Source organism: Maylandia zebra, linkage group LG18 (genome assembly GCF_041146795.1).
Source record: "Maylandia zebra isolate NMK-2024a linkage group LG18, Mzebra_GT3a, whole genome shotgun sequence".
NCBI lineage: Eukaryota > Metazoa > Chordata > Actinopteri > Cichliformes > Cichlidae > Maylandia > Maylandia zebra.
Window position 1 is genome coordinate 12,954,479 of NC_135184.1, and position 10,511 is coordinate 12,964,989.

The 10,511-nt window shown below is 46.9% G+C and overlaps 1 long non-coding RNA gene across 2 annotated transcripts; it reads right to left on the reverse strand.

Moving 5' to 3' along the window:
* Nucleotides 1-236: 236 nt before the first annotated feature.
* Nucleotides 237-8,064, reverse strand: LOC112430262 (uncharacterized). Of its 2 annotated transcripts, none has more exons than XR_013094291.1 (4): nt 7,690-8,064; nt 1,533-1,589; nt 932-1,021; nt 237-843 (listed from the first exon to the last, which is right to left on the reverse strand). It is a non-coding gene; the product is annotated as an uncharacterized LOC112430262 (long non-coding RNA). The 2 variants fall into 2 exon arrangements; XR_013094292.1 differs by having other exon boundaries at nt 7,681-8,064.
* Nucleotides 8,065-10,511: the final 2,447 nt, after the last annotated feature.

The window sequence follows — 10,511 nt, forward strand, 5'->3', positions numbered from 1 at the left end:
TTTGGCTAACTCAACTTGTTTAACAAACCAACATGATTTACCTTGACCTCCACAAGCATAATTAAGTTTATTCAACCTAATATTAATTTAAAATTTCTGGTAAAATTAAGTTGAGAAATTACATTAGTTGAGTTACACCAACGAACTTTTTTACATATATCCTACTCACAATTATCCATGTCAATTAGTTTAGGTTTCTATAGTAGCTTTTCTAAAATCACACAAAGCCATTTCACTTATTCCAATTGATTATTTTATTACAAAACATTTTCAAAGTAATACACTTCTGTGTCAATACAACATAAATGAAACATTACAGCAGCCCTTTAATTATAAATGACTAAAAAAAGTACTTCATGTACATTAACATTAACTTAAATTGGTATCAACTTGTTCAACTTGTCGCAGAATCAAGGAAATGACAAAAGATTTTAATGTTCAACAACAGAACAATCCAAAGCTAAGATTATATGTATTACAAACTTTTCTCAAAACTACACTCATCTAGGACTGCATACAAAAACGTAAGAGGCACATCGGAATACTACAGTCCAATTCACATTCGTTTCATGACAGAAGTTTGCACTTAACAGACATTACCCGTGGACTGGTTTAAGCCCATCAAGTTCCAGAAATACCTCTAGTGTTCTTTACTTGTTTTGGGTAGCTCAGATTGAGAGTGTATATAAGCCCCATCATTAAGGCACACACTCTGGGCACATCAAGGTCTTCCAGGACTGCTGTTCCTTCAATCACAATTTTAGCGACAGCTTTGAGAGACACTGCTGCACGTCTGGTGACTACAATCTTTACCATTTCTTCTGGGAACTGTTGTTCACCATCCTGGCAAGTAGGTAGTTTAAATGGAAACATGTCAGCATTTTATGTGCCATTTAAAAATAAAACACAAAAGAATGCGAGATTCACCTACCAGCTGTTCTCTGAAGAGATCCTCTTCCTTCTCTTTCAGATACACCTTCAGGCAACGGATTGCGACCTCTCTCTTCATTTCCACCGAACTCTGGAGAATAAAAAAAGCAAAACAAAACTTAAACTTACAGTTTATTAGGTGAAAAGTCAAAACTATTACATTTATGTGACTTGCATTGTGCCAAATATTGATTTTAAATATGTTTTTAAAAGAAATAAAGATGTAATCTTTGTAACTTCAATTTAAACTGTTACACACTGGCCTGCTTTAACTGCCCACTTTGCTAGCAATAGGATGAAGTGACTAAAAGTAAATGTAACCTAAATTTCATCAACAGCACAATTGTGCTTTTGATGAATAGGACCTGAATCAGAGAATGACATGAACTATAACTGTAACTGTAACAACTAATTCATCAATACACCTGCGAGGTACATTATATATACTTTCCAGTTTTAGTAGTAGGTGGGCTAAATGTTTCTCAATTAAATTAGGCAATTCCCCAATTTCTTCATCCTCTTCATTTGCTACATCTTCACACAATGGATTTTCATTATGTTCCTCAAGAGGATCATCTCCTGCATTCAAACGACTGACACACCTCTGTATCAGCTCAGGCTTGAAGTCATCCAATGAGTGAGGAGTGTGTTTTCGGTTCCTATGAGAAGCATATGTTCAAATGAGCAGTTACTTTTAGTCAGGGATAAATTCACCACATTTTACTCTATCAGTAATTAGTTACCTCACCCGAGACCATCTTGTGGAAACACGAATTTACTCTGACACCATGATGAAAATGCAGGCAGCTACTGACCGGTTAATTTGAACATATACGGGTTCAAATTGAACATGCTCTGCTGTCGGCATGGTCTATCAGCTAACCAAATGTACCCTGACAAGTGACATGTTCCCTTTCAGTCGATTCACTCGGTACAACACATAAGTATGGGATATCACGCCCTCGCGTGTCCTGGCTGAAGAAACCTTTATTCACGCCTTTACGGCAGATGACGTGTGATGACACGCGCAAGGCCCCGCCCGCACATATAGCCGCTGCCATCACCGTCATCCCTCAGTTCTTACGCTCTTCACCTCGCTGAGAACACCTCTGCTGAGTTGGGCTAGCTAGCTACTGCTAGTTAGCTCCGTTGTCTGCCAACTTGAACCTAGCTTAACTGCCCCTGTTGGTGTTAGCCTCCACCGCCCAGCTGGTGTGTAGGCTGCCCGCGGAGCGCTATTTTCAAGTTTTTCTTGTGCAGCGTTTCGCTTTGCGTTTTGGGAATGGACTCCAAACCGAAGCGAGCAAAGCAGAAATCTTCTGTTCGCCCCTGTCCTCAGGGATGTGGTTTCTCTTTGCACGACAGCGACCAGCACGATGCCTGCCCTGTCTGCCTGGGGATCGTCCACGCTAGGAGAGCGTTGACGGAGCCCGAAGCTTGTGCGTTTTGTCGCCAGCTCCGACGCTCGACCCTGGAAAGACGGGTGACGTTTGTGGAAAGAGTGCTGGGACGCTCGGCTGTCGCACGGCATGACCCTCTTCTTTCCGAGTCTGGAGCCCCGGCTTCGTCCGAGTCCGAAGACGAAAATTTTCAGGTCGATGTCCCCGCGATTAGCTGGGCTGACCACATGGAATACGTTGACGGGTTAGCCGATGACGGACCGGAACCATGCAGGAGCGCTGACGGGCTTCAGCCTGGGTTGAAGCCCGCCAGCGCTCCCCAGGAAGACGATGACGTGCTGGACATCGGCCTGGACATCCATGGTTTGTCGGAGGATGAGCAGGAGAGCTCATTGTCGACCCAATATGCCGCCGCTGCTGCGCCGGTCGGCCACGATGACACCTCTCTTTTCTCCCTGTTTCGCCGTGCCGCTGAGAAGCTGCAGGTGGACTGGCCCTCTCCTCCACCAGCTCGGAAGCCGTCGCGGTTTGCGGGTTTTTTCCTTCCACCGGAGCCCGCAACGGCCAAAAACTGCCTCCCCATGTTCCCAGACTTTCTCTGCGAGCTAACAGCGTCATGGGACAAACCTCTGTCTACCCGCGTCACTGTGCCCGGCTATGGACAGTACATGGAATTGGACGGCGCCGAGGGAGCTGGTTTAGCTAACCCACCCCCTATGGAGCCGTCTCTGGCTGCTTATCTGGCCCCGTCCCATAACCATGGTGTCGGTGGCCCCGCAACTCTGCCGTCCAAGCACTGCAGATTCTCGGCCTCGCAGCTGGAGAAGATTTATCGGGCTCAGGCCGGCACCGCTCGAGCCATGAGCTCCGTCACCATGCTCCAGACGTACCAAGCAATGTGCCTGGCGGAGCTTGGATCGCTGGTTCCGGAGGACAGCCCGCTGTCACCTCTTCTTAACGAGGTTAGAGTCACCACGGATTACATCCTCCGTGCGTCTCGCTGTGCAGCGCTCTCCCTGGGCAGAGGGATGGCTTCGACAGTGGTGGCGCAGAGGCACCTGTGGCTGACCCTCTCCGACGTCCCTGATAGAGACAGAGCTGTGTATCTGGACGCACCAGTGTCTGCGGCTGGGTTATTCGGACATTCACTTGAAGCCATTCAGGCTAGATTTGATCTGAGGAAGAAGCAGACGGAAGCTCTGCGCGACATCATCCCCAGACGCCAGCCCCAGCCCAAGCCCACTGCTAGCTCTCACAGGCCCGCCGCTCCTCTGACAGCTGGCAAGAGACCGGCGCCCACTGCTGGAGTGGGAGGGCCGCCGGCGAGAGCACGTACTCCGGCCCGAGCTCCACGCCAGTCGGCCTGGGGCAAAGGCCCTCCCCCGGGCCCCCGACGGGACCCGACGCCCAGGAGGAAGAAGCCTCAGCCCTCCTAGCTGTGATTGCGAGTGGGGAAGGGATCCGGCAGCAGGGAGACGCTGCTCTTACCCCTCTGTTGCCGCACAAGAGGTGCCGCTTAAGTTCTGTTCAGGTTGTCAGCCCCAGAAGGCGCTGCACTTCCCTATCGCGGTCTCCCAAGCACATAACCCCTGCACACGGTTCAGATGTGTTGAATGTTCAAGCGACCACATCGAGTGTTCCCGCTGTTTTTCATTGTTATGCCCCGGAAAAGGTGCACCCAACAAAATGTATAAATGTACATGTTCCCATGTTGCAATCAATAAAGAGTGTGGTTTACTCTCAAACAATCTCAAATGCTCAACCTGCAGGCGAAATGAGCCAGGTCAGGCAGGGGATGCAGTCCCCTGCAGACACACTGGGGGGCGACGGCGCCCCGCCGTCAGTGCTGCAGGCCAGCCGGCTGGCTGCTCACTTCCCTCAGTGGCGCGCTTGCGCCCCCTCTCCGTGGGTGCTGCAAACCGTTGCCATGGGTTACCGGTTGCAGTTCCGGGTCAAGCCGCCTCGTTTCCAAAGAGTCGTGAACACGATTGTCAACCCCGAGGCAGCCTTGGTACTCAGAGAGGAAATACAGGCGCTATTACAGAAGAGAGCAATACGGGTGGTCCCCGCTTCGGAGACGGACAAAGGTTGGTACAGCCGTTATTTTGTCATTCCGAAGAAAGGGGGAGGGCTTCGTCCCATCCTCGACCTGCGAGTCTTGAACACGTACCTGCGAACGTACAGGTTCAAGATGCTAACACTCAGACAGCTCCTGAGTGCAGTCGGCCCGGGAGATTGGTTTGCGACAATCGATCTAACAGATGCTTATTTTCATGTAGCTATACACCCGAAACACAGGCAGTTTCTGAGGTTTGCATTCGAGGGCGTAGCCTACGAATACCTAGTGCTGCCGTTCGGGCTGTCGCTCGCTCCCCGCACCTTTACGAAATGTGCCGAGGCAGCGCTAGCGCCCCTCAGGAAGAGGGGCATCCGCATCTTGGCCTACCTGGACGACTGGGCTCTCGTGGCTTGCTCCAGAGAACAGGCGGAGACGCAGCTGTCGCGGGTTCTGTCACACATTCAGACACTGGGGTTCTCTGTGAACTTTCAGAAGAGCTCGCTAATCCCAGGTCAACAGATCGCTTTTCTCGGTCTGGAAATATGCTCTCTTTCCAGCCGCGCACGGTTGTCAGAGCACAGAGTGGCCGCGTTTCATCGCTGCCTCGCTCAATTTCAGCTGGGACGCAGACTGCGTTTCCAGACGATATTGCGCTTGTTGGGCATGATGGCATCTATGATCGCCGTAGTGCCGCTTGGGCTGTTGAAAATGAGAGCGTTTCAACGCTGGACTCTCTCTCACCGTTTGTGTGCTTCGCGTCACCTCCGGAGGAGGCTGCCGGTAACTGCGTCTTGCATGCTAGCTCTCCGTCCTTGGAGGGAGCCCGGGCTACTGCACCAGGGCTCTCGGATTGGGAGGGTGTTGTTTCGCAAGGTGGTGTCCACAGATGCTTCCCTAAGTGGGTGGGGAGCGCTGTGCGAGGGTGCGTCAGTGAGAGGGATCTGGTCCGCGGCTCAGCGCCAGCTGCACATCAACCACTTAGAGCTGTTAGCAGTGTTCTTAGCTCTAAAGCGTTTCCGTCCAGTCCTGCAGGGCCAGCATGTCTTAGTCAGGACGGACAATTCAACAGTGGTGTCTTATATAAACAGGCAGGGAGGAACACGCTCTCTTCCCCTGTTGCAGCTGTCTCGCTCTCTGCTGTTATGGTGCAGTGTTCATTTTCTGACTCTAAGAGCCACCCATGTCCCGGGCCACCTGAACCTGGGGCCGGACCTTCTCTCCAGGGGGGGTCCTCTGGTGAGAGAATGGAGGTTACACCCTTCAATAGTGGCTCAGATTTGGGATCTATTTGGCGAGGCGCAAATAGATCTTTTTGCTTCCAGGGTGAATGCTCACTGCCCCCTGTACTTCTCCATAATCGACCACGATGCACCCTTGGGCTTGGACGCGCTAGCGCACCAATGGCCGGACGTGCTCCTGTATGCATTTCCCCCAGTGGAAATGATATCTCCAATTCTGGAGAGGGTGCGTCGGCATTCCCTCTCTCTGATCCTGGTGGCCCCTTGGTGGCCCGCGAAGTCGTGGTATGCAGAAATAATCAGCCTGCTTGCAGCAAGTCCTTGGCAGCTTCCTCTCCGCAGGGATCTCCTCTCTCAGGCGGGGGGGGAAGTGTTTCATCCGCGCCCGGATCTGTGGCACCTTCATGCTTACCTGCTGAGAGGTTAAACTTGGTTGCTAAGGGTCTGCCACCTAGTGTGGTAGCGACGATTCAGAGCGCCAGGGCCTCGTCTACTAGAGGCTTGTACGCTTACAAATGGCGAGCCTTCGAGCGATGGTGCCAGGGCCGCCACACTCTCCCATTTCAGTGCTCTATTGTGGATGTTTTGACATTCCTGCAGGAGCTGTTGGATAAAGGCCTTTCGTTTTCGACGATCAAGGTTTATTTAGCGGCTATATCTGCTTGTCATATCGGTTTTGACGGGGTGACACCAGGTGCGCATCCCCTCGCCGTGCGTTTTCTGAAAGGGGTTCGCCGGCTGAGGCCCGTGCTTAAGTCCAGTGTCCCTGCTTGGGACTTGTCTTTGGTGCTGGAGGCCCTTTGTGGCCCTCCGTTTGAACCCGTTGAGTCGGTAGATATGAAACTTCTTTCGTATAAGACCGCATTACTTCTCGCTTTGGCCTCGGCGAAGCGAGTGGGGGACCTTCATGCGCTGTCTGTGCATCCTGCCTGCACACAGTTTTCTCCTGATGGCCGCAAGGTCGTATTGCGTCCGAATGCCGCCTATCTTCCCAAGGTCATGCCTGCATCTTATAGTTCGATGGAGTTTGAGTTGCTGAGCTTTTGCTCCCCTCCTTTTGAATCTGAGGAGCAGAGGAGGGTGCATTCTCTTTGTCCGGTGCGTGCGCTACGCACCTACATTGAGCGCACTCGGGATGTGCGTTTGTGTGACCAGTTGTTTGTCTGCTTCGCTAATCCGAATAGAGGTAGAGCTCTGTCCAGACAGAGGCTGTCCCACTGGATTGTAGAAGCTATCTCGCTGGCATACAGCACCGGAGGTTTTGCGTTGCCCCACGGGGTGGGAGCTCATTCCACCAGGGGGATGGCGACCTCATGGGCTCTTTTTAGAGGGGTGCCTGTGGCTGATATTTGTGCAGCGGCTAATTGGGCGTCGCCGCACACTTTTGTGCGGTTTTATCGGTTGGACGTTACAGCCCCTTCGGTGGCTCATGCTGTCCTTTCTGCTGGGTCTACCACTCACTGAGGATGTGGTGGTCCCGTTCCGGTTCGGTGGCTGCTCTGCGGGGCGTGTATATAGGTCCCATACTTATGTGTTGTACCGAGTGAATCGACTGAAAGGGAACGAATAGTTATGTCTATAACTTCTGTTCCCTGAAGGAGAGGAACGAGGTACAACACAGGGTGGCCCCACTGAGCAGTTGGCTCGGTGAAGAGCGGCTATCGAACTGAGGGATGACGGTGATGGCAGCGGCTATATGTGCGGGCGGGGCCTTGCGCGTGTCATCACACGTCATCTGCCGTAAAGGCGTGAATAAAGGTTTCTTCAGCCAGGACACGCGAGGGCGTGATATCCCATACTTATGTGTTGTACCTCGTTCCTCTCCTTCAGGGAACAGAAGTTATAGACATAACTATTCGTTTTAATGTCTCTTTTATTTGTGAGGAACGTTTGCTAGCTAAAAGAAACGGCTAGCTAAACTTAAAAAAACAACAACAGCTCTACTCTGCTAAATTACGATTTAAACCATCAAATTTCAGTTTTTTTTAAAATATGACATTTTAGAGTGTACAAATATAACTTGTAATTCATCTATTTAGAATTCAGTACTTACTTAACTCACCGAACACAGTCGAGGGCAAACACACCTCTTCTCCCACGAAGCCACAAGAATCCAGAAACTGTTGCGCAAGATACGAACATATGCTACGGGGTTGCCCTCGTCTGTCTGAATGGTCTCAATTCAAACAGGAAGGATGTTGAAACTCATTTTTACATGTTACACAAACTTAATATTTTCTGTTGTTGATTGATGACAAAAGTATTTTATTCAATATACTCAAACATTTAAGTTAAGGAGCTGTTTTTTAATTTTTGTGTTGCACTAACTTCTAACATTGATTATTCAACTCACTGAAACGTGTACATGTAGGCAACTTACTTTTTTTTTTTACCAGAAAAATGCTTTTTTGTTAAGTTCTACCGACAAACACAAGGAATATTTTTTAGAGTGTATAGCAAAATATGAAGCAATCTTCTACCTCCCGTTGACATGCAGACCTGTGGCCAACTCTACAAACCATTTAGAATTTTTTCCAGCTGAGGTGTTCAAAATAGATAACCAAACTGGTGATAGTTACAGTGTAATGTGGGCAACTGACTGCCTAATATAATGTAACATCATCACAATATTTTACGAAAAAGGAACAAATGTACCTTTGTTTCCTCAGCTAAGACAGCTGGGCTGCAGTAGCTTGTGTTTATGTCAAGAGTGCCATTTGATTTAAAAGCAAGGAGCAAAAGACTCTGAGCAGCATATCAGTCAGAAACAATGCCATATATTTAAGGAACAAAGGTCAAATTCTTCATGTGTGTACATGTACTGTTGTGCACATAAACTCACAGATGTATATGACAACTCAAGTTTGTGACCAAAAATTTGTATTCTAATTTTAAAAATGGAATACCATCCATCCATCCATCCATCCAATGTTCCCTCTAATTTTTCATGTGTCATGTTTTTTTTTTTGTGCGCAACGCAGATTTTCTGTGCACAGAGACTGTGCCAGGAGTGCGCAATTGCGCACGCACACGGCTTAGAGGGAAAATTGCATCCATCTTCTTCTGCTTTATCCGGTGCCGGGTCGCGGGGACTACAGCCTAAGCAGAGAAGCCCAGCCTCGCTCTCCCTCCCTATTCATTGTAATACATACAACAAATATGCATTACCAACTCTTAAGAAAAACAAACAAACACTGAAGTCTTAAATTGAATACCTTTTTCATGCTTTTCAACATCGTGAGAAGATGGAGATGATTTTCTTTCTACTTTCAGTTTATACAGACAGCTGCATGTTTAGCTGAGAAACATTGCAGCTGAGAAACATGCAGCTGTCTGCATGTTTCTCAACATGGAATAAAATGTTATTCCATGTTGGAATAACATTTTATTCCATGTTATTCCAACATGGAATAAAATGTTATTCCATGTTGGAATAACATTTTATTCCATGTTATTCCAACATGGAATAAAATGCTGCAAATATTTTTATAATAGCAAACTTTGGAGGCAGAGACATAAAGACTCGCACGTCACATGTTTTGAAGGTATCGTTGTTCAAAATGAAGAATAAAAAAGAAAAATACTAGAACTGATGAGTGTTGACAAAAAGGGTGCATTGTGTCTATCTTATTTTCTTATGTGGCACAAGCAACTATCCAATGTAGTTATTATGATCTATTCATTTTTTTGATGCCGCATAAATTTTAAGACCACTTATTTGTCTTGCTGTTAGATAAACCACTGACTAAACTGACCCCTAAGCCTCGAGCTCATTTTGCCCCACAGCCAATATTAAATAAATAAATAAAATATTTAGTCTAGAAACTAATGATAAACTTTTTAATAATGCAGATACATGTTATGAAAATATAGAACTTTATAACCTGAGATTTAAAAAAAGCATTTGACAAACCTGATATAACTCGTAACTCTACAAAAACCTTGGACACAATAACCTGTGAAAAACAAATGCTTCATTCATAAGGTTCTTCCTTTCAAAGAAAGATGAAAAGGAAGGTGCTAATTAAAGTTTAGGGTCAGTTAACAAAAGGTGTGTAGGGTTGCATAGGTACAGGTGTTAGATCAGCTAACCTTGCCCCACTCTCCCATCCAGAAACTTTCACTTAACTTCTTATGACACCAGTAGCGGATTTAGAAAGTTTCTATAAGACTCATCTAAAACTTCGTCCTCCACTCTCAAGCCATTTTCAAATCTGTCGGTCCAGATTTAATACCTCGACAGATATGTATGGTCCAATCCTAATAACGTTGGTAAGCCTGCTGACTTTTAATCTAGGATCCCCATGAGGTTGATATTCTGTAGTTTTACCTTTGGTAGAGACAGTCACCGAATTAGAGAACTTTAAAGCACATATTTTTGTATCTATATGCTTCATGAATTTATTACACACTTATCTCAGTACATTTCAGGAATCGCTCATGGACAGATTGATCAGTCTCAAGACCTTGTGCACTCTTATTCCAATGTTTAGCTGAGTGGTGCATGTCCAAGTAACAACCATATGATGCCATGACTCAAGGTTTCCCTAAAGAAGGTGTCATTGTGCTATATGAGTTTATGAATCCCTTCACCTGTCAGTGGTTTTAGTTATGTGGCTAATTAGTGTATTTACAACTGAAAAGATTTTTCCAGTAATTAACATTGTATAACTGGTATAATCTTTTCATTCTTCCAGTTTCTTAAACATGAGAATTGAGAGGTCTTTCCATATAATTATTTAATTGCTTCAATTATCAATGTGTAGTCAGGATTTTGTTAACTGAGAAGGATATTTTCCAATAATTTCTGAAGATTGAAGCAAAACAAAAAAAACCAGCATCTGTTGTGAGAACAATATTTAGCTCTAGCCATGTGATTAAAAA